Raw genomic sequence first — 22,577 nt, 5'->3', positions numbered from 1 at the left:
GTTTGAGCGGCTACGTTAGTTTGAGAGGCTGCCTGGGTTTGAGGTGCTGCCTTCGTTTGTGCGGCTGCATTAGTTAGAGAGTCTGCCTTTGATTGAGTGGCTGCATTAGTTTGAGGGGCTGACTTAGTTTGAGGGGCTGACGTAGTCTGAGGGGCTGCATTTGTTTGATGGGCTGCCTTAGATTGAGGACTGCATTAGTTTGAGGGGCTGCATTAGTTTGAGGGGCTGCCTTAGTTTGAGAGTCTGCCTCAGTTTGAGAGTCTGCCTTAGTTTGAGCGGCTGCCTTAGTTTGAGGGTCTGCCTTACTTTTTGAGGCTGCCTTAGCTTGAGGGGCTGCCTTAATTTGAGCGGCTGCATTAGTTTGAGGGGTTGCCTTAGTTTGAGAGTCTGCCTTAGTTTGAGAGTCTGCCTTAGTTTGAGAGTCTGCCTTAGTTTGAGCGGCTGCCTTATTTTGAAAGGCTGCCTTAGTTTCAGCGGCTGCCTCAGTTTCAGCGGCTGCCTTAGTTTGAGAGGCTTCCTGAGTTTGAGGGGCTGCCTTAGTTTGAGCGGCTGCATTAGTTTGAGGGGCTGCCTTTGGTTGAGGCGCTCCCTTAGTTTGCAGGGCTGCCTTACTTTCAGGGGCAGCGTCAGTTTGAGAGTCCGCATTAGTTTGAGGGGCTGCCTTAGTTTGTGGGGTTGGCTTAGTTTGAGGGGCTGCGTTTGATTGAGTGGCTGCATTAGTTTGAGAGTCTGCCTTTGATTGAGTGGCTGCATTAGATTGAGGGGCTGCCTTTGATTGAGGGGCTGCATTGGTTTGAGGGGCTGCATTGGTTGGAGTGGGTACATTAGTTTGAGGGGCTGCCTTAGTTTGAGGGGCTGCCTTAGGTAGAGTTCTGCATTATTTTGAGGGGCAGCCTTAGTTTGAGAGGCTGCCTAAGTTTGAGGCGCTGCCTTCGGTTGAGAGACTGCCATAGTTTGAGGGGCTGCCTCAATTTGAGCGGCTGCCTTAGTTTGAGGGGCTGCATTAGTTTGAGCGACTGTCTTAGTTTGAGGGGCTGCCTTAGTATGAGCGGCTGCCTTAGATTGAGAGGCTGCCTGAGTTTGAGTGGCTGCTTTAGACTGAGGGGCTGCATTAGTTTGAGCGGCTGTCTCAGTTTGAGAGGCTGTCTTAGTTTGAGCGGCTGCCTGAGTTTGAGGGGCTGCCTTAGTTTGAGCGGCTGCCTTAGTTTGAGGGGCTGCCTTGGTTTAAGGGGCTGCATTAGTTTGAGGGGCTGTCTTAGATTAAGGGGCAGACTTAGTTTGAGAGTCTGTCTTAGTTTGAGAGTCTGCCTTAGTTTGAGAGTCTGCCCTAGTTTGAGGGGATGCCTTAGTTTGAGGGGTTGGCTTTGTTTGAGGGGCTGCCTGAGATTGAGTGGCTGCATTAGTTTGAGAATCTGCCTTAATATGAGGGGATGCCTTAGTTTGATGGGGTGGCTTAGTTTGAGGGGCTGCCTTAGTTTGAGGTGCTCCATTAGTTTGAGAGTCTGCCTTAGTTTGAGGGGCTGCCTTAGTTTGAGGGGTTGGCTGAGTTTGAGGGGCTGCCTTTGATTGAGTGGCTGCATTAGTTTGAGGGTCTGCCTTAGTTTGAGGGCATTCCTTAGTTTGAGGGGTTGGCTTAGTATGAGGGGCTGCCTTAGTATGAGGGGTTGCATTAGAATGAGGGGCTGCCTTCGATTGAGGGGCTGCATTAGTTTGAGAGTCTGCCTTAGTTTGAGGGGCTGCCTTAGTTTGAGGGGTTGGCTGAGTTTGAGGGGCTGCCTTTGATTGAGTGGCTGCATTAGTTTGAGAGTCTGCCTTTGATTGAGTGGCTGCATTAGTTTGAGGGGCTGCATTAGATTGAGGGTCTGCATTTGTTTGAGGGGCTGCATTATTTTGAGGGGCTGCCTTAGGTTGAGGGTTTGGCTTAATTTGAGGGGCTGCCTTAGATTGAGTGGCTACATTAGTTTGAGAGTCTGCCTTAGTTTGAGGGGATGCCTTCGTTTGAGGGGTTGGCTTAGTTAGAGGGGCTGCCTTAGTTTGAGGGGCTGCCTCAGTTTGAGGGGCTGCATTAGTTTGAGGGGTTGCATTAGAATGAGGGGCTGCCTTAGATTGAGGGGCTGCATTACTTTGAGGGAGTGCCTTATTTTGAGAGGCTGCCTTACTTTGAGGGGCTGCCTTAGTTTGAGCGGCTGCCTTAATTTGAGAGGCTGCCTTAGTTTGAGCGGCTGACTTAGTCTGAGCGGCTGCCTTAGTTTGAGAGTCTGCATTAGTTTGAGCGGCTGCCTTAGTTTGAGGGCCTGCCTTAGTTTGAGAGTCTGCCTTAGTTTGAGCGGCTGCCTTAGTTTGAGGGTCTGCCTTACTTTTAGAGGCTGCATTCGTTTGAGGGGCTGCCTTAATTTGAGCGGCTGCATTAGTTTGAGGGGCTGCTTTTAGTTGAGGCGCTCCCTTAGTTTGAGCGGTTGCCTTAGTTTGAGGGTCTGCCTTACTTTTAGAGGCTGCCTTAGTTTGAGGGGCTGCCTTAATTTGAGCGGCTGCATTAGTTTGAGGGGCTGCCTTTGGTTGAGGCGCTCCCTTAGTTTGAGGGTCTGCCTTACTTTGACAGGCTGCCTTAGCTTGAGGGGCTGCCTTAATTTGAGCGGCTGCATTAGTTTGAGGGGTTGCCTTCGTTTGAGAGTCTGCCTTAGTTTGAGAGTCTGCCTTAGTTTGAGAGTCTGCCTTAGTTTGAGCGGCTGCCTTATTTTGACAGGCTGCCTTAGTTTCAGCGGCTGCCTCAGTTTCAGCGGCTGCCTTAGTTTGAGAGGCTTCCTGAGTTTGAGGGGCTGCCTTAGTTTGAGCGGCTGCATTAGTTTGAGGGGCTGCCTTTGGTTGAGGCGCTCCCTTAGTTTGCAGGGCTGCCTTACTTTCAGGGGCAGCGTCAGTTTGAGAGTCTGCATTAGTTTGAGGGGCTGCCTTAGTTTGTGGGGTTGGCTTAGTTTGAGGGGCTGCGTTTGATTGAGTGGCTGCATTAGTTTGAGAGACTGCCTTTGATTGAGTGGCTGCATTAGATTGAGGGGCTGCCTTTGATTGAGGGGCTGCATTGGTTTGAGGGGCTGCATTGGTTGGAGTGGGGACATTAGTTTGAGGGGCTGCCTTAGATTGAGGGGCTGCATTAGTTTGAGGGGCTGCATTAGTTAGAGGGGCTGCCTTAGTTTGAGGGGCTGCCTTAGTTTGAGGGGCTGCCTTAGGTAGAGTTCTGCTTTATTTTGAGGGGCAGCCTTAGTTTGAGAGGCTGCCTAAGTTTGAGGCGCTGCCTTCGGTTGAGAGACTGCCATAGTTTGAGGGGCTGCCTCAATTTGAGCGGCTGCCTTAGTTTGAGGGGCTGCATTAGTTTGAGCGACTGTCTTAGTTTGAGGGGCTGCCTTAGTATGAGCGGCTGCCTTAGATTGAGAGGCTGCCTGAGTTTGAGTGGCTGCTTTAGACTGAGGGGCTGCATTAGTTTGAGCGGCTGTCTCAGTTTGAGAGGCTGTCTTAGTTTGAGCGGCTGCCTGAGTTTGAGGGGCTGCCTTAGTTTGAGCGGCTGCCTTAGTTTGAGGGGCTGCCTTGGTTTGAGGGGCTGCATTAGTTTGAGGGGCTGTCTTAGATTAAGGGGCAGAATTAGTTTGAGAGTCTGTCTTAGTTTGAGAGTCTGCCTTAGTTTGAGAGTCTGCCCTAGTTTGAGGGGATGCCTTAGTTTGAGGGGTTGGCTTTGTTTGAGGGGCTGCCTGAGATTGAGTGGCTGCATTAGTTTGAGAATCTGCCTTAATATGAGGGGATGCCTTAGTTTGATGGGGTGGCTTAGTTTGAGGGGCTGCCTTAGTTTGAGGGGCTGCCTTTGGTTGAGGCGCTCCCTAAGTTTGAGGGGCTGCCTTCGATTGAGGTGCTCCATTAGTTTGAGAGTCTGCCTTAGTTTGAGGGGCTGCCTTAGTTTGAGGGGTTGGCTGAGTTTGAGGGGCTGCCTTTGATTGAGTGGCTGCATTAGTTTGAGGGTCTGCCTTAGTTTGAGGGCATTCCTTAGTTTGAGGGGTTGGCTTAGTATGAGGGGCTGCCTTAGTATGAGGGGTTGCATTAGAATGAGGGGCTGCCTTCGATTGAGGGGCTGCATTAGTTTGAGAGTCTGCCTTAGTTTGAGGGGCTGCCTTAGTTTGAGGGGTTGGCTGAGTTTGAGGGGCTGCCTTTGATTGAGTGGCTGCATTAGTTTGAGAGTCTGCCTTTGATTGAGTGGCTGCATTAGTTTGAGGGGCTGCATTAGATTGAGGGTCTGCATTAGTTTGAGGGGCTGCATTATTTTGAGGGGCTGCCTTAGGTTGAGGGTTTGGCTTAATTTGAGGGGCTGCCTTAGATTGAGTGGCTACATTAGTTTGAGAGTCTGCCTTAGTTTGAGGGGATGCCTTCGTTTGAGGGGTTGGCTTAGTTAGAGGGGCTGCCTTAGTTTGAGGGGCTGCCTCAGTTTGAGGGGCTGCATTAGTTTGAGGGGTTGCATTAGAATGAGGGGCTGCCTTAGATTGAGGGGCTGCATTACTTTGAGGGAGTGCCTTATTTTGAGAGGCTGCCTTACTTTGAGGGGCTGCCTTAGTTTGAGCGGCTGCCTTAATTTGAGAGGCTGCCTTAGTTTGAGCGGCTGACTTAGTCTGAGCGGCTGCCTTAGTTTGAGAGTCTGCATTAGTTTGAGCGGCTGCCTTAGTTTGAGGGCCTGCCTTAGTTTGAGAGTCTGCCTTAGTTTGAGCGGCTGCCTTAGTTTGAGGGTCTGCCTTACTTTTAGAGGCTGCATTCGTTTGAGGGGCTGCCTTAATTTGAGCGGCTGCATTAGTTTATGGGGCTGCTTTTAGTTGAGGCGCTCCCTTAGTTTGAGCGGTTGCCTTAGTTTGAGGGTCTGCCTTACTTTTAGAGGCTGCCTTAGTTTGAGGGGCTGCCTTAATTTGAGCGGCTGCATTAGTTTGAGGGGCTGCCTTTGGTTGAGGCGCTCCCTTAGTTTGAGGGTCTGCCTTACTTTGACAGGCTGCCTTAGCTTGAGGGGCTGCCTTAATTTGAGCGGCTGCATTAGTTTGAGGGGTTGCCTTCGTTTGAGAGTCTGCCTTAGTTTGAGAGTCTGCCTTAGTTTGAGAGTCTGCCTTAGTTTGAGCGGCTGCCTTATTTTGACAGGCTGCCTTAGTTTCAGCGGCTGCCTCAGTTTCAGCGGCTGCCTTAGTTTGAGAGGCTTCCTGAGTTTGAGGGGCTGCCTTAGTTTGAGCGGCTGCATTAGTTTGAGGGGCTGCCTTTGGTTGAGGCGCTCCCTTAGTTTGCAGGGCTGCCTTACTTTCAGGGGCAGCGTCAGTTTGAGAGTCTGCATTAGTTTGAGGGGCTGCCTTAGTTTGTGGGGTTGGCTTAGTTTGAGGGGCTGCGTTTGATTGAGTGGCTGCATTAGTTTGAGAGACTGCCTTTGATTGAGTGGCTGCATTAGATTGAGGGGCTGCCTTTGATTGAGGGGCTGCATTGGTTTGAGGGGCTGCATTGGTTGGAGTGGGGACATTAGTTTGAGGGGCTGCCTTAGATTGAGGGGCTGCATTAGTTTGAGGGGCTGCATTAGTTAGAGGGGCTGCCTTAGTTTGAGGGGCTGCCTTAGTTTGAGGGGCTGCCTTAGGTAGAGTTCTGCTTTATTTTGAGGGGCAGCCTTAGTTTGAGAGGCTGCCTAAGTTTGAGGCGCTGCCTTCGGTTGAGAGACTGCCATAGTTTGAGGGGCTGCCTCAATTTGAGCGGCTGCCTTAGTTTGAGGGGCTGCATTAGTTTGAGCGACTGTCTTAGTTTGAGGGGCTGCCTTAGTATGAGCGGCTGCCTTAGATTGAGAGGCTGCCTGAGTTTGAGTGGCTGCTTTAGACTGAGGGGCTGCATTAGTTTGAGCGGCTGTCTCAGTTTGAGAGGCTGTCTTAGTTTGAGCGGCTGCCTGAGTTTGAGGGGCTGCCTTAGTTTGAGCGGCTGCCTTAGTTTGAGGGGCTGCCTTGGTTTGAGGGGCTGCATTAGTTTGAGGGGCTGTCTTAGATTAAGGGGCAGACTTAGTTTGAGAGTCTGCCTTAGTTTGAGAGTCTGCCTTAGTTTGAGAGTCTGCCTTAGTTTGAGGGGATGCCTTAGTTTGAGGGGTTGGCTTTGTTTGAGGGGCTGCCTGAGATTGAGTGGCTGCATTAGTTTGAGAATCTGCCTTAATATGAGGGGATGCCTTAGTTTGATGGGGTGGCTTAGTTTGAGGGGCTGCCTTAGTTTGAGGGGCTGCCTTTGGTTGAGGCGCTCCCTAAGTTTGAGGGGCTGCCTTCGATTGAGGTGCTCCATTAGTTTGAGAGTCTGCCTTAGTTTGAGGGGCTGCCTTAGTTTGAGGGGTTGGCTGAGTTTGAGGGGCTGCCTTTGATTGAGTGGCTGCATTAGTTTGAGGGTCTGCCTTAGTTTGAGGGCAATCCTTAGTTTGAGGGGTTGGCTTAGTATGAGGGGCTGCCTTAGTATGAGGGGTTGCATTAGAATGAGGGGCTGCCTTCGATTGAGGGGCTGCATTAGTTTGAGAGTCTGCCTTAGTTTGAGGGGCTGCCTTAGTTTGAGGGGTTGGCTGAGTTTGAGGGGCTGCCTTTGATTGAGTGGCTGCATTAGTTTGAGAGTCTGCCTTTGATTGAGTGGCTGCATTAGTTTGAGGGGCTGCATTAGATTGAGGGTCTGCATTAGTTTGAGGGGCTGCATTATTTTGAGGGGCTGCCTTAGTTTGAGGGTTTGGCTTAATTTGAGGGGCTGCCTTAGATTGAGTGGCTACATTAGTTTGAGAGTCTGCCTTAGTTTGAGGGGATGCCTTCGTTTGAGGGGTTGGCTTAGTTAGAGGGGCTGCCTTAGTTTGAGGGGCTGCCTCAGTTTGAGGGGCTGCATTAGTTTGAGGGGTTGCATTAGAATGAGGGGCTGCCTTAGATTGAGGGGCTGCATTACTTTGAGGGAGTGCCTTATTTTGAGAGGCTGCCTTACTTTGAGGGGCTGCCTTAGTTTGAGCGGCTGCCTTAATTTGAGAGGCTGCCTTAGTTTGAGCGGCTGACTTAGTCTGAGCGGCTGCCTTAGTTTGAGAGTCTGCATTAGTTTGAGCGGCTGCCTTAGTTTGAGGGCCTGCCTTAGTTTGAGAGTCTGCCTTAGTTTGAGCGGCTGCCTTAGTTTGAGGGTCTGCCTTACTTTTAGAGGCTGCATTCGTTTGAGGGGCTGCCTTAATTTGAGCGGCTGCATTAGTTTGAGGGGCTGCTTTTAGTTGAGGCACTCCCTTAGTTTGAGGGTCTGCCTTAGTTTGAGAGTCTGCCTTAGTTTGAGCGGTTGCCTTAGTTTGAGGGTCTGCCTTACTTTTAGAGGCTGCCTTAGTTTGAGGGGCTGCCTTAATTTGAGCGGCTGCATTAGTTTGAGGGGCTGCCTTTGGTTGAGGCGGTCCCTTAGTTTGAGGGTCTGCCTTACTTTGACAGGCTGCCTTAGCTTGAGGGGCTGCCTTAATTTGAGTGGCTGCATTAGTTTGAGGGGTTGCCTTAGTTTGAGAGTCTGCCTTAGTTTGAGAGTCTGCCTTAGTTTGAGAGTCTGCCTTAGTTTGAGCGGCTGCCTTATTTTGACAGGCTGCCTTAGTTTCAGCGGCTGCCTCAGTTTCAGCGGCTGCCTTAGTTTGAGAGGCTTCCTGAGTTTGAGGGGCTGCCTTAGTTTGAGCGGCTGCATTAGTTTGAGGGGCTGCCTTTGGTTGAGGCGCTCCCTTAGTTTGCAGGGCTGCCTTACTTTCAGGGGCAGCGTCAGTTTGAGAGTCTGCATTAGTTTGAGGGGCTGCCTTAGTTTGTGGGGTTGGCTTAGTTTGAGGGGCTGCGTTTGATTGAGTGGCTGCATTAGTTTGAGAGACTGCCTTTGATTGAGTGGCTGCATTAGATTGAGGGGCTGCCTTTGATTGAGGGGCTGCATTGGTTTGAGGGGCTGCATTGGTTGGAGTGGGTACCTTAGTTTGAGGGGCTGCCATAGATTGAGGGGCTGCATTAGTTTGAGGGGCTGCATTAGTTTGAGGGGCTGCCTTAGTTTGAGGGGCTGCCTTAGGTAGAGTTCTGCATTATTTTGAGGGGCAGCCTTAGTTTGAGAGGCTGCCTAAGTTTGAGGCGCTGCCTTCGGTTGAGAGACTGCCATAGTTTGAGGGGCTGCCTCAATTTGAGCGGCTGCCTTAGTTTGAGGGGCTGCATTAGTTTGAGCGACTGTCTTAGTTTGAGGGGCTGCCTTAGTATGAGCGGCTGCCTTAGATTGAGAGGCTGCCTGAGTTTGAGTGGCTGCTTTAGACTGAGGGGCTGCATTAGTTTGAGCGGCTGTCACAGTTTGAGAGGCTGTCTTAGTTTGAGCGGCTGCCTGAGTTTGAGGGGCTGCCTTAGTTTGAGCGGCTGCCTTAGTTTGAGGGGCTGCCTTGGTTTGAGGGGCTGCATTAGTTTGAGGGGCTGTCTTAGATTAAGGGGCAGACTTAGTTTGAGAGTCTGCCTTAGTTTGAGAGTCTGCCTTAGTTTGAGAGTCTGCCTTAGTTTGAGGGGATGCCTTAGTTTGAGGGGTTGGCTTTGTTTGAGGGGCTGCCTGAGATTGAGTGGCTGCATTAGTTTGAGAATCTGCCTTAATATGAGGGGATGCCTTAGTTTGATGGGGTGGCTTAGTTTGAAGGGCTGCCTTAGTTTGAGGGGCTGCCTTTGGTTGAGGCGCTCCCGAAGTTTGAGGGGCTGCCTTCGATTGAGGTGCTCCATTAGTTTGAGAGTCTGCCTTAGTTTGAGGGGCTGCCTTAGTTTGAGGGGTTGGCTGAGTTTGAGGGGCTGCCTTTGATTGAGTGGCTGCATTAGTTTGAGAGTCTGCCTTTGATTGAGTGGCTGCATTAGTTTGAGGGGCTGCATTAGATTGAGGGTCTGCATTAGTTTGAGGGGCTGCATTATTTTGAGGGGCTGCCTTAGTTTGAGGGTTTGGCTTAATTTGAGGGGCTGCCTTAGATTGAGTGGCTACATTAGTTTGAGAGTCTGCCTTAGTTTGAGGGGATGCCTTCGTTTGAGGGGTTGGCTTAGTTAGAGGGGCTGCCTTAGTTTGAGGGGCTGCCTCAGTTTGAGGGGCTGCATTAGTTTGAGGGGTTGCATTAGAATGAGGGGCTGCCTTAGATTGAGGGGCTGCATTACTTTGAGGGAGTGCCTTATTTTGAGAGGCTGCCTTACTTTGAGGGGCTGCCTTAGTTTGAGCGGCTGCCTTAATTTGAGAGGCTGCCTTAGTTTGAGCGGCTGACTTAGTCTGAGCGGCTGCCTTAGTTTGAGAGTCTGCATTAGTTTGAGCGGCTGCCTTAGTTTGAGGGCCTGCCTTAGTTTGAGAGTCTGCCTTAGTTTGAGCGGCTGCCTTAGTTTGAGGGTCTGCCTTACTTTTAGAGGCTGCATTCGTTTGAGGGGCTGCCTTAATTTGAGCGGCTGCATTAGTTTGAGGGGCTGCTTTTAGTTGAGGCGCTCCCTTAGTTTGAGGGTCTGCCTTAGTTTGAGAGTCTGCCTTAGTTTGAGCGGTTGCCTTAGTTTGAGGGTCTGCCTTACTTTTAGAGGCTGCCTTAGTTTGAGGGGCTGCCTTAATTTGAGCGGCTGCATTAGTTTGAGGGGCTGCCTTTGGTTGAGGCGCTCCCTTAGTTTGAGGGTCTGCCTTACTTTGACAGGCTGCCTTATTTTGAGCGGCTGCGTTAGTTTGAGAGGCTGCCTGGGTTTGAGGGGCTGCCTTACTTTGAGCGGCTGCATTAGTTTGAGAGTCTGCCTTTGATTGAGTGGCTGCATTAGTTTGAGGGGCTGACTTAGTTTGAGGGGCTGACGTAGTTTGAGGGGCTGCATTTGTTTGATGGGCTGCCTTAGATTGAGGGGTGCATTAGTTTGATGGGATGCTTTATTTTGAGCGGCTGCCTTAGTTGAGGGGCTGCCTCAGATTGAGGGGCTGCCTCAGTTTGAGGGGCTGCCTCAGTTTGAGGGGCTGCATTAGTTTGAGGGGCTGCCTTAGTTTGAGGGGCTGCCTTGGATTGAGGGGCTGCCTTTGGTTGAGGCGCTCCCTTCGTTTGCAGGGCTGCCTTACTTTCAGGGGCAGCGTCAGTTTGAGAGTCTGCATTAGTTTGAGGGGATGCCTTAGTTTGTGGGGTTGGCTTAGTTTGAGGGGCTGCGTTTGATTGAGTGGCTGCATTAGTTTGAGAGACTGCCTTTGATTGAGTGGCTGCATTAGTTTGAGGGGCTGCCTTTGATTGAGGGGCTGCATTAGTTTGGGGGCCTGAAGTTGGTTGGAGTGGGTACATTAGTTTGGGGGCTGCCTTAGATTGAGGGGCTGCATTAGTTTGAGGGGCTGCATTAGTTTGAGGGGCTGCATTAGTTTGAGGGGCTGCCTTGGTTTGAGGGGCTGCATTAGTTTGAGGGGCTGTCTTAGATTAAGGGGCAGACTTAGTTTGAGAGTCTGCCTTAGTTTGAGAGTCTGCCTTAGTTTGAGAGTCTGCATTAGTTTGAGTGGCTGCCTTAGTTTGAGGGCCTGCCTTAGTTTGAGAGTCTGCCTTAGTTTGAGCGGCTGCCTTAGTTTGAGGGTCTGCCTTACTTTTAGAGGCTGCATTCGTTTGAGGGGCTGCCTTAATTTGAGCGGCTGCATTAGTTTGAGGGGCTGCTTTTAGTTGAGGCGCTCCCTTAGTTTGAGGGTCTGCCTTAGTTTGAGAGTCTGCCTTAGTTTGAGCGGTTGCCTTAGTTTGAGGGTCTGCCTTACTTTTAGAGGCTGCCTTAGTTTGAGGGGCTGCCTTAATTTGAGCGGCTGCATTAGTTTGAGGGGCTGCCTTTGGTTGAGGCGCTCCCTTATTTTGAGGGTCTGCCTTACTTTGACAGGCTGCCTTATTTTGAGCGGCTGCGTTAGTTTGAGAGGCTGCCTGGGTTTAAGGGGCTGCCTTACTTTGAGCGGCTGCATTAGTTTGAGAGTCTGCCTTTGATTGAGTGGCTGCATTAGTTTGAGGGGCTGACTTAGTTTGAGGGGCTGACGTAGTTTGAGGGGCTGCATTTGTTTGATGGGCTGCCTTAGATTGAGGGGTGCATTAGTTTGATGGGATGCTTTATTTTGAGCGGCTGCCTTAGTTGAGGGGCTGCCTCAGATTGAGGGGCTGCCTCAGTTTGAGGGGCTGCCTCAGTTTGAGGGGCTGCATTAGTTTGAGGGGCTGCCTTAGTTTGAGGGGCTGCCTTGGATTGAGGGGCTGCCTTTGGTTGAGGCGCTCCCTTAGTTTGCATTGCTGCCTTACTTTCAGGGGCAGCGTCAGTTTGAGAGTCTGCATTAGTTTGAGGGGATGCTTTAGTTTGTGGGGTTGGCTTAGTTTGAGGGGCTGCGTTTGATTGAGTGGCTGCATTAGTTTGAGAGACTGCCTTTGATTGAGTGGCTGCATTAGTTTGAGGGGCTGCCTTTGATTGAGGGGCTGCATTAGTTTGAGGGGCTGCATTAGTTTGAGGGGCTGCATTAGTTTGAGGGGCTGCCTTGGTTTGAGGGGCAGCATTAGTTTGAGGGGCTGTCTTAGATTAAGGAGCAGACTTAGTTTGAGAGTCTGCCTTAGTTTGAGAGTCTGCCTTAGTTTGAGAGTCTGCCTTAGTTTGAGGGGATGCCTTAGTTTGAGGGGTTGGCTTTGTTTGAGGGGCTGCCTGAGATTGAGTGGCTGCATTAGTTTGAGAATCTGCCTTAATATGAGGGGATGCCTTAGTTTGATGGGCTGGCTTAGTTAGAGGGGCTGGCTTAGTTTGAGGGGCTGCCTTAGTTTGAGGGGCTGCCTTAGTTTGAGGGGCTGCCTTTGGTTGAGGCGCTCCCTTAGTTTGAGGGGCTGCCTTAGTTTGAGAGGCTGCCTTAGTTTGAGAGTCTGCCTTAGTTTAAGCGGCTGCCTTACTTTGAGGGGTTGCCTTAGTTTGAGAGTCTGCCTTAGTTTGAGAGTCTGCCTTAGTTTGAGCGGCTGCCTTAGTTTGACAGGCTGCCTTAGTTTCAGCGGCTGCCTTAGTTTGAGAGGCTGCCTGAGTTTGAGGGGCTGCCTTAGTTTGAGTGGCTGCATTAGTTTGAGGGGCTGCCTTTGGTTGAGGCGCTCCCTTAGTTTGTAGGGCTGCCTTACTTTAAGGGGCAGCGTCAGTTTGAGAGTCTGCCTTAGTTTGAGGGGCTGCCTTAGTTTGAGGGGCTGCATTTGATTGAGTGACTGCATTAGTTTGAGAGTCTGCCTTTGATTGAGTGGCTGCATTAGTTTGAGGGGCTGCCTTAGATTCAGGAGCTGCATTAGTTTGAGGGGCTGCATAAGTTTGAGGGGGTGCATTAGTTTGAAGGGCTGCCTTTGATTGAGGGGCTGCCTTTGATTGAGGGGCTGCCTTTGATTGAGGGGCTGCATTAGTTTGAGGGGCTGCATTAGTTTGAGTGGCTACATTAGTTTGAGTGGCTACATTAGTTTGAGTGGCTACATTAGTTTGAGGGGCTGCCTTAGATTGTGGTGCTGCATTAGTTTGAGGGGCTGCATTAGTTTAAGGGGCAGCGTTAGTTTGATAGGCTGCCTAAGTTTGAGGGGCTGCCTTCGTTTGAGAGTCTGCCATAGTTTGAGGGGCTGCATTAATTTGAGCGGCTGCCTTAGTTTGAGGGGCTGCATTAGTTTGAGCGACTGTCTTAGTTTGAGGGGCTGCCTTAGTTTGAGCGGCTGCCTTAGTTTGAGATGCTGCCTGAGTTTGAGGGGCTGCTTTAGAGTGAGGGGCTGCATTAGTTTGAGCGGCTGTCTCAGTTTGAGGGGCTGCCTTAGTTTGAGCGGCTGCCTGAGTTTGAGGGGCTGCCTTAGTTTGAGGGACTGCCTTAGTTTGAGGGACTGCCTTAGTTTGAGCGGCTGCCTTGGTTTGAGGGACTGCATTAGTTTGAGGGGCTGTCTTAGATTAAGGGGCTGCCTTAGATTGAGGGGCTGCATTAGTTTGAGAGTCTGCCTAAGTTTGAGGGGATGCCTTAGTTTGAGGGGTTGGCTTTGTTTGAGGGGCTGCCTTAGATTGAGTGGCTGCATTAGTTTGAGAGTCTGCCTTAGTATGAGGGGATGCCTTAGTTTGATGGGTTGGCTTAGTTAGAGGGGCTGCCTTAGTTTGAGGGGCTGCCTTTGGTTGAGGCGCTCCCTCAGTTTGAGGGGCTGCCTTACTTTAAGGGGCTGCCTTAGTTTGAGAGTCTGCCTTAGTTTGAGGGGCTGCCTTAGTTTGAGTGGTTGGCTGAGTTTGAGGGGCTGCCTTTGATTGAGTGGCTGCATTAGTTTGAGAGCTTGCCTTTGATTGAGTGGCTGCATTAGTTTGAGGGGCTGCATTAGATTGAGGGGCTGCATTTGTTTGAGGGGCTGCATTTGTTTGAGGGGCTGCATTACTTTGAGCGGCTTCCTTAGTTTGAGGGGCTGCCTTAGATTGAGTGGCTGCATTAGTTTGAGAGTCCGCCTTAGTTTGAGGGGATTCCTTAGTTTGAGGGGTTGGCTTAGTTAGAGGGGCTGCCTTAATTTGAGGGGCTGCATTAGTTTGAGGGGTTGCATTAGAATGAGGAGCTGCCTTAGATTGAGGGGCTGCATTAGTTTGAGAGTCTGCCTTTGAGTGAGTGGCTGCATTAGTTTGAGGTGCTGCATTAAATTGATGGTCTGCATTAGTTTGAGGGGCCGCATTATTTTGAGGGGCTGCCTTAGTTTGAGGGGCTGCCTTAGTTTGAGGGGCTGCCTTAGTTTGAGGGGTTGGCTTAGTTTGAGGGGTTGCATTAGTTTGAGGGGTTGCATTAGAATGAGGGGCTGCATTAGATTGAGGGGCTGCATTAGTTTGAGGGAGTGCCTTAGTTTGAGGGGCTGCCTTAGTTTGAGCGGCTGCCTTAGTTTGAGCGGCTGCCTGAATTTGAGAGGCTGCCTTAGTTTGAGCGGCTGGCTTAGTTTGAGCGGCTGCTTCAGTTTGAGAGTGTGCATTAGTTTGAGCGGCTGCCTTAGTTTGAGGGGCTGCCTTAGTTTGAGACTCTTCCTTAGTTTGAGCGGCTGCCTTAGTTTGAGGGTCTGCCTTACTTTTAGAGGCTTCCTTAGTTTGAGGGGCTGCCTTAGTTTGAGGGGCTGCATTAGTTTGAGGGGCTGCCTTTGGTTGAGGCGCTCCCTTAGTTTGAGCGGCTGCCTTAGTTTGAGAGTCTGCCTTCGTATGAGCGGCTGCCTTAGTTTGAGGGTCTGCCTTACTTTTTGAGGCTGCCTTAGTTTGAGGGACTGCCTTAATTTGAGCGGCTGCATTAGTTTGAGGGGCTGCCTTTGGTTGAGGCGCTCCCTTAGTTTGAGGGTCTGCCTTACTTTGACAGGCTGCCTTAGTTTGAGCGGCTGCGTTAGTTTGAGAGGCTGCCTGAGTTTGAGGGGCTGCCTTAGTTTGAGCGGCTGCATTAGTTTGAGAGTCTGCCTTTGAGTGGCTGCATTTGTTTGATGGGCAGCCTTAGATTGAGGGGCTGCATTAGTTTGAGGGGCTGCATTAGTTTGAGGGGCTGCCTTAGTTTGAGGGGATGCCTCAGATTGAGGGGCTGCATTAGTTTTAGAGGCTGCATTAGTTTTAGCGGCTGCCTTAGTTTGAGCGGCTGGCTTAATTTGAGAGGCTGCCTGAGTTTGAGCGGCTGCCTTAGTTTGAGCGGCTGCCTTAGTTTGAGAGTCTGCATTAGTTTGAGCGGCTGCCTTAGTTTGAGGGGCTGCCTTAGTTTGAGAGTCTGCCTTAGTTTGACCGGCTGCCTTAGTTTGAGGGTCTGCCTTACTTCTAGAGGCTGCCTTAGTTTGAGGGGCTGCCTTAATTTGAGCGGCTGCGTTAGTTTGAGGGGCTGCCTTTGGTTGAGGCGCTGCATTAGTTTGAGAGTCTGCCTTTGATTGAGTGGCTGCATTAGTTTGAGGTGCTGCATTAGATTGAGGGTCTGCATTAGTTTGAGGGTCTGCCTTAGTTTGAGGGGTTAGCTTAGTTTGAGGGGCTGCCTTAGATTGAGTGGCTGCATTAGTATGAGAGTCTGCCTTAGTTTGAGGGGATGCCTTAGTTTGAGGGGATGCCTTAGTTTGAGGGGTTGGCTTAGTTTGAGGGGCTGCATTAGTTTGAGGGACTGCATTAGTTTGAGGGGTTGCATTCGAATGAGGGGCTGCCTTAGATTGAGGGGCTGCATTAGTTTGAGGGAGTGCCTTAGTTTGAGAGGCTGCCTTACTTTGAGGGGCTGCCTTAGTTTGAGCGGCTGCCTTAATTTGAGAGGCTGCCTGAGTTTGAGCGTCTGGCTTAGTTTGAGCGGCTGCCTCAGTTTGAGAGTGTGCATTAGATTGAGGGGCTGCCTTAGTTTGAGGGGCTGCCTTAGTTTGAGAGTCTTCCTTAGTTTGAGCGGCTGCCTTAGTTTGAGGGTCTGCCTTACTTATAGAGGCTTCCTTAGTTTGAGGGGCTGCCTGAATTTGAGCGGCTGCATTAGTTTGAGGGGCTGCTTTTGGTTGAGGCGCTCCCTTAGTTTGAGAGTCTGCCTCAGTTTGAGAGTCTGCCTTAGTTTGAGCGGCTGCCTTAGTTTGAGGGTCTGCCTTACTTTTTTGAGGCTGCCTTAGCTTGAGGGGCTGCATTAATTTGAGCGGCTGCATTAGTTTGAGGGGCTGCCTTTGGTTGAGGCGCTCCCTTAGTTTGAGGGTCTGCCTTACTTTGAAAGCTGCCTTAGTTTCAGCGGCTGCGTTAGTTTGAGAGGCTGCCTGAGTTTGAGGGGCTGCCTTAGTTTGAGTGGCTGCATTAGTTTGAGAGTCTGCCTTTGATTGAGTGGCTGCATTAGTTTGAGGGGCTGCCTTAGTTTGAGGGGCTGACGTAGTTTGAGGGGCAGCCTTCGTTTGAGGGGATGCCTTAGTTTGAGGGGCTGCCTTAGATTGAGGGGCTGCAATAGTTTGAGCGGCTGCCTTAGTTTGAGTGGCTGCCTTAGTTTGAGGGGCTGCCTCAGATTGAGGGGCTGCCTCAGATTGAGCGGCTGACTTAGTTTGAGAGGCTGCCTTAGTTTGAGAGTCTGCCTTAGTTTGAGTGGCTGCCTTAGTTTGAGGGGTTGCCTTAGTTTGAGGGGTTGCCTTAGTTTGAGAGTCTGCCTTAGTTTGAGCGGCTGCCTTAGTTTGACAAGCTGCCTTAGTTTGACAAGCTGCCTTAGTTTGAGAGGCTGCCTGAGTTTGAGGGGCTGCCTTAGTTTGAGCGGCTGCATTAGTTTGAGGGGCTGCTTTTGATTGAGTGGCTGCATTAGTTTGAGAGTCTGCCTTAGTTTGAGCGGCTGCCTTAGTTTGAGGGGTTGCCTTAGTTTGAGAGTCTGCCTTAGTTTGAGCGGCTGCCTTCGTTTGACAGGCTGCCTTAGTTTCAGCGGCTGCCTTAGTTTGAGAGGCTGCCTGAGTTTGAGGGGCTGCCTTAGTTTGAGCGGCTGCATTAGTTTGAAAAGCTGCCTTTGGTTGAGGCGCTCCCTGAGTTTGTAGGGCTGCCTTACTTTAAGGGGCAGCGTCAGTTTGAGAGTCTGCCTTAGTTTGAGGGGCTGCCTTAGTTTGAGGGGCTGCCTTTGATTGAGTGGCTGCATTGGTTTGATGTCTGCCTTTCATTGAGTGGCTGCATTAGTTTGAGGGGCTGCCTTAGATTGAGGGGCTGCATTAGTTTGAGGGGCGACATTAGATTGAGGGGCTGCATTCGTTTGAGGGGCTGCATTCGTTTGAGGGGCTGCACTAGTTTGAGGGGCTGCACTAGTTTGAGGGGCTGCATTAGATTGAGGGGCTGCATTTGTTTGAGGGGCTGCCTTAGATAGAGTTCTGCATTAGTTTGAGGGGCTGCATTAGTTTAAGGGGCAGCCTTAGTTTGAGAGGCTGCCTAAGTTTGAGTGGCTGCCTTCGTTTGAGAGTCTGCCATAGTTTGAGGGGCTGCCTTAATTTGAGCGGCTGCCTTAGTTTGAGGGGCTGCATTAGTTTGAGCGACTGTCTTAGTTTGAGGGGCTGCCTTAGTTTGAGCGGCTGCCTTAGTTTGAGATGCTGCCTGAGTTTGAGGGGCTGCTTTAGACTGAGGGGCTGCATTAGTTTGAGCGGCTGTCTCAGTTTGAGGGGCTGCCTTAGTTTGAGCGGCTGCCTGAGTTTGAGGGGCTGCCTTAGTTTGAGGGACTGCCTTAGTTTGAGGGCCTGCCTTAGTTTGAGCGGCTGCCTTGGTTTGAGGGACTGCATTAGTTTGAGGGGCTGTCTTAGATTAAGGGGCTGCCTTAGATTGAGGGGCTGCATTAGTTTGAGAGTCTGCCTAAGTTTGAGGGGATGCCTTAGTTTGAGGGGTTGGCTTTGTTTGAGGGGCTGCCTTAGATTGAGTGGCTGCATTAGTTTGAGAGTCTGCCTTAGTATGAGGGGATGCCTTAGTTTGATGGGTTGGCTTAGTTAGAGGGGCTGCCTTAGTTTGAGGGGCTGCCTTTGGTTGAGGCGCTCCCTCAGTTTGAGGGGCTGCCTTACTTTAAGGGGCTGCCTTAGTTTGAGAGTCTGCCTTAGTTTGAGGGGCTGCCTTAGTTTGAGTGGTTGGCTGAGTTTGAGGGGCTGCCTTTGATTGAGTGGCTGCATTAGTTTGAGAGCTTGCCTTTGATTGAGTGGCTGCATTAGTTTGAGGGGCTGCATTAGATTGAGGGGCTGCATTTGTTTGAGGGGCTGCATTTGTTTGAGGGGCTGCATTACTTTGAGCGGCTTCCTTAGTTTGAGGGGCTGCCTTAGATTGAGTGGCTGCATTAGTTTGAGAGTCCGCCTTAGTTTGAGGGGATTCCTTAGTTTGAGGGGTTGGCTTAGTTTGAGGGGCTGCCTTAATTTGAGGGGCTGCATTAGTTTGAGGGGTTGCATTAGAATGAGGAGCTGCCTTAGATTGAGGGGCTGCATTAGTTTGAGAGTCTGCCTTTGAGTGAGTGGCTGCATTAGTTTGAGGTGCTGCATTAAATTGATGGTCTGCATTAGTTTGAGGGGCCGCATTATTTTGAGGGGCTGCCTTAGTTTGAGGGGCTGCCTTAGTTTGAGGGGCTGCCTTAGTTTGAGGGGTTGGCTTAGTTTGAGGGGTTGCATTAGTTTGAGGGGTTGCATTAGAATGAGGGGCTGCATTAGATTGAGGGGCTGCATTAGTTTGAGGGAGTGCCTTAGTTTGAGGGGCTGCCTTAGTTTGAGCGGCTGCCTTAGTTTGAGCGGCTGCCTGAATTTGAGAGGCTGCCTTAGTTTGAGCGGCTGGCTTAGTTTGAGCGGCTGCTTCAGTTTGAGAGTGTGCATTAGTTTGAGCGGCTGCCTTAGTTTGAGGGGCTGCCTTAGTTTGAGACTCTTCCTTAGTTTGAGCGGCTGCCTTAGTTTGAGGGTCTGCCTTACTTTTAGAGGCTTCCTTAGTTTGAGGGGCTGCCTTAGTTTGAGGGGCTGCATTAGTTTGAGGGGCTGCCTTTGGTTGAGGCGCTCCCTTAGTTTGAGCGGCTGCCTTAGTTTGAGAGTCTGCCTTAGTATGAGCGGCTGCCTTAGTTTGAGGGTCTGCCTTACTTTTTGAGGCTGCCTTAGTTTGAGGGACTGCCTTAATTTGAGCGGCTGCATTAGTTTGAGGGGCTGCCTTTGGTTGAGGCGCTCCCTTAGTTTGAGGGTCTGCCTTACTTTGACAGGCTGCCTTAGTTTGACCGGCTGCGTTAGTTTGAGAGGCTGCCTGAGTTTGAGGGGCTGCCTTAGTTTGAGCGGCTGCATTAGTTTGAGAGTCTGCCTTTGAGTGGCTGCATTTGTTTGATGGGCAGCCTTAGATTGAGGGGCTGCCTTAGTTTGAGGGGTTGCCTTAGTTTGAGAGTCTGCCTTAGTTTGAGCGGCTGCCTTCGTTTGACAGGCTGCCTTAGTTTCAGCGGCTGCCTTAGTTTGAGAGGCTGCCTGAGTTTGAGGGGCTGCCTTAGTTTGAGCGGCTGCATTAGTTTGAAAAGCTGCCTTTGGTTGAGGCGCTCCCTGAGTTTGTAGGGCTGCCTTACTTTAAGGGGCAGCGTCAGTTTGAGAGTCTGCCTTAGTTTGAGGGGCTGCCTTAGTTTGAGGGGCTGCCTTTGATTGAGTGGCTGCATTGGTTTGATGTCTGCCTTTCATTGAGTGGCTGCATTAGTTTGAGGGGCTGCCTTAGATTGAGGGGCTGCATTAGTTTGAGGGGCGACATTAGATTGAGGGGCTGCATTCGTTTGAGGGGCTGCATTCGTTTGAGGGGCTGCACTAGTTTGAGGGGCTGCACTAGTTTGAGGGGCTGCATTAGATTGAGGGGCTGCATTTGTTTGAGGGGCTGCCTTAGATAGAGTTCTGCATTAGTTTGAGGGGCTGCATTAGTTTAAGGGGCAGCCTTAGTTTGAGAGGCTGCCTAAGTTTGAGTGGCTGCCTTCGTTTGAGAGTCTGCCATAGTTTGAGGGGCTGCCTTAATTTGAGCGGCTGCCTTAGTTTGAGGGGCTGCATTAGTTTGAGCGACTGTCTTAGTTTGAGGGGCTGCCTTAGTTTGAGCGGCTGCCTTAGTTTGAGATGCTGCCTGAGTTTGAGGGGCTGCTTTAGACTGAGGGGCTGCATTAGTTTGAGCGGCTGTCTCAGTTTGAGGGGCTGCCTTAGTTTGAGCGGCTGCCTGAGTTTGAGGGGCTGCCTTAGTTTGAGGGACTGCCTTAGTTTGAGGGCCTGCCTTAGTTTGAGCGGCTGCCTTGGTTTGAGGGACTGCATTAGTTTGAGGGGCTGTCTTAGATTAAGGGGCTGCCTTAGATTGAGGGGCTGCATTAGTTTGAGAGTCTGCCTAAGTTTGAGGGGATGCCTTAGTTTGAGGGGTTGGCTTTGTTTGAGGGGCTGCCTTAGATTGAGTGGCTGCATTAGTTTGAGAGTCTGCCTTAGTATGAGGGGATGCCTTAGTTTGATGGGTTGGCTTAGTTAGAGGGGCTGCCTTAGTTTGAGGGGCTGCCTTTGGTTGAGGCGCTCCCTCAGTTTGAGGGGCTGCCTTACTTTAAGGGGCTGCCTTAGTTTGAGAGTCTGCCTTAGTTTGAGGGGCTGCCTTAGTTTGAGTGGTTGGCTGAGTTTGAGGGGCTGCCTTTGATTGAGTGGCTGCATTAGTTTGAGAGCTTGCCTTTGATTGAGTGGCTGCATTAGTTTGAGGGGCTGCATTAGATTGAGGGGCTGCATTTGTTTGAGGGGCTGCATTTGTTTGAGGGGCTGCATTACTTTGAGCGGCTTCCTTAGTTTGAGGGGCTGCCTTAGATTGAGTGGCTGCATTAGTTTGAGAGTCCGCCTTAGTTTGAGGGGATTCCTTAGTTTGAGGGGTTGGCTTAGTTTGAGGGGCTGCCTTAATTTGAGGGGCTGCATTAGTTTGAGGGGTTGCATTAGAATGAGGAGCTGCCTTAGATTGAGGGGCTGCATTAGTTTGAGAGTCTGCCTTTGAGTGAGTGGCTGCATTAGTTTGAGGTGCTGCATTAAATTGATGGTCTGCATTAGTTTGAGGGGCCGCATTATTTTGAGGGGCTGCCTTAGTTTGAGGGGCTGCCTTAGTTTGAGGGGCTGCCTTAGTTTGAGGGGTTGGCTTAGTTTGAGGGGTTGCATTAGTTTGAGGGGTTGCATTAGAATGAGGGGCTGCATTAGATTGAGGGGCTGCATTAGTTTGAGGGAGTGCCTTAGTTTGAGGGGCTGCCTTAGTTTGAGCGGCTGCCTTAGTTTGAGCGGCTGCCTGAATTTGAGAGGCTGCCTTAGTTTGAGCGGCTGGCTTAGTTTGAGCGGCTGCTTCAGTTTGAGAGTGTGCATTAGTTTGAGCGGCTGCCTTAGTTTGAGGGGCTGCCTTAGTTTGAGACTCTTCCTTAGTTTGAGCGGCTGCCTTAGTTTGAGGGTCTGCCTTACTTTTAGAGGCTTCCTTAGTTTGAGGGGCTGCCTTAGTTTGAGGGGCTGCATTAGTTTGAGGGGCTGCCTTTGGTTGAGGCGCTCCCTTAGTTTGAGCGGCTGCCTTAGTTTGAGAGTCTGCCTTAGTATGAGCGGCTGCCTTAGTTTGAGGGTCTGCCTTACTTTTTGAGGCTGCCTTAGTTTGAGGGACTGCCTTAATTTGAGCGGCTGCATTAGTTTGAGGGGCTGCCTTTGGTTGAGGCGCTCCCTTAGTTTGAGGGTCTGCCTTACTTTGACAGGCTGCCTTAGTTTGACCGGCTGCGTTAGTTTGAGAGGCTGCCTGAGTTTGAGGGGCTGCCTTAGTTTGAGCGGCTGCATTAGTTTGAGAGTCTGCCTTTGAGTGGCTGCATTTGTTTGATGGGCAGCCTTAGATTGAGGGGCTGCATTAGTTTGAGGGGCTGCATTAGTTTGAGGGGCTGCCTTAGTTTGAGGGGATGCCTCAGATTGAGGGGCTGCATTAGTTTTAGCGGCTGCATTAGTTTTAGCGGCTGCCTTAGTTTGAGCGGCTGGCTTAATTTGAGAGGCTGCCTGAGTTTGAGCGGCTGCCTTAGTTTGAGCGGCTGCCTTAGTTTGAGAGTCTGCATTAGTTTGAGCGGCTGCCTTAGTTTGAGGGGCTGCCTTAGTTTGAGAGTCTGCCTTAGTTTGACCGGCTGCCTTAGTTTGAGGGTCTGCCTTACTTCTAGAGGCTGCCTTAGTTTGAGGGGCTGCCTTAATTTGAGCGGCTGCGTTAGTTTGAGGGGCTGCCTTTGGTTGAGGCGCTGCATTAGTTTGAGAGTCTGCCTTTGATTGAGTGGCTGCATTAGTTTGAGGTGCTGCATTAGATTGAGGGTCTGCATTAGTTTGAGGGTCTGCCTTAGTTTGAGGGGTTAGCTTAGTTTGAGGGGCTGCCTTAGATTGAGTGGCTGCATTAGTATGAGAGTCTGCCTTAGTTTGAGGGGATGCCTTAGTTTGAGGGGATGCCTTAGTTTGAGGGGTTGGCTTAGTTTGAGGGGCTGCATTAGTTTGAGGGACTGCATTAGTTTGAGGGGTTGCATTCGAATGAGGGGCTGCCTTAGAGTGAGGGGCTGCATTAGTTTGAGGGAGTGCCTTAGTTTGAGAGGCTGCCTTACTTTGAGGGGCTGCCTTAGTTTGAGCGGCTGCCTTAATTTGAGAGGCTGCCTGAGTTTGAGCGTCTGGCTTAGTTTGAGCGGCTGCCTCAGTTTGAGAGTGTGCATTAGATTGAGGGGCTGCCTTAGTTTGAGGGGCTGCCTTAGTTTGAGAGTCTTCCTTAGTTTGAGCGGCTGCCTTAGTTTGAGGGTCTGCCTTACTTATAGAGGCTTCCTTAGTTTGAGGGGCTGCCTTAATTTGAGCGGCTGCATTAGTTTGAGGGGCTGCCTTTGGTTGAGGCGCTCCCTTAGTTTGAGAGTCTGCCTCAGTTTGAGAGTCTGCCTTAGTTTGAGCGGCTGCCTTAGTTTGAGGGTCTGCCTTACTTTTTGAGGCTGCCTTAGCTTGAGGGGCTGCCTTAATTTGAGCAGCTGCATTAGTTTGAGGGGCTGCCTTTGGTTGAGGCGCTCCCTTAGTTTGAGGGTCTGCCTTACTTTGAAAGCTGCCTTAGTTTCAGCGGCTGCGTTAGTTTGAGAGGCTGCCTGAGTTTGAGGGGCTGCCTTAGTTTGAGTGGCTGCATTAGTTTGAGAGTCTGCCTTTGATTGAGTGGCTGCATTAGTTTGAGGGGCTG

Source organism: Heterodontus francisci, unplaced genomic scaffold, assembly GCF_036365525.1.
Source record: "Heterodontus francisci isolate sHetFra1 unplaced genomic scaffold, sHetFra1.hap1 HAP1_SCAFFOLD_57, whole genome shotgun sequence".
Lineage (NCBI taxonomy): Eukaryota > Metazoa > Chordata > Chondrichthyes > Heterodontiformes > Heterodontidae > Heterodontus > Heterodontus francisci.
Note: the sequence above shows the minus strand (reverse complement) of the source record.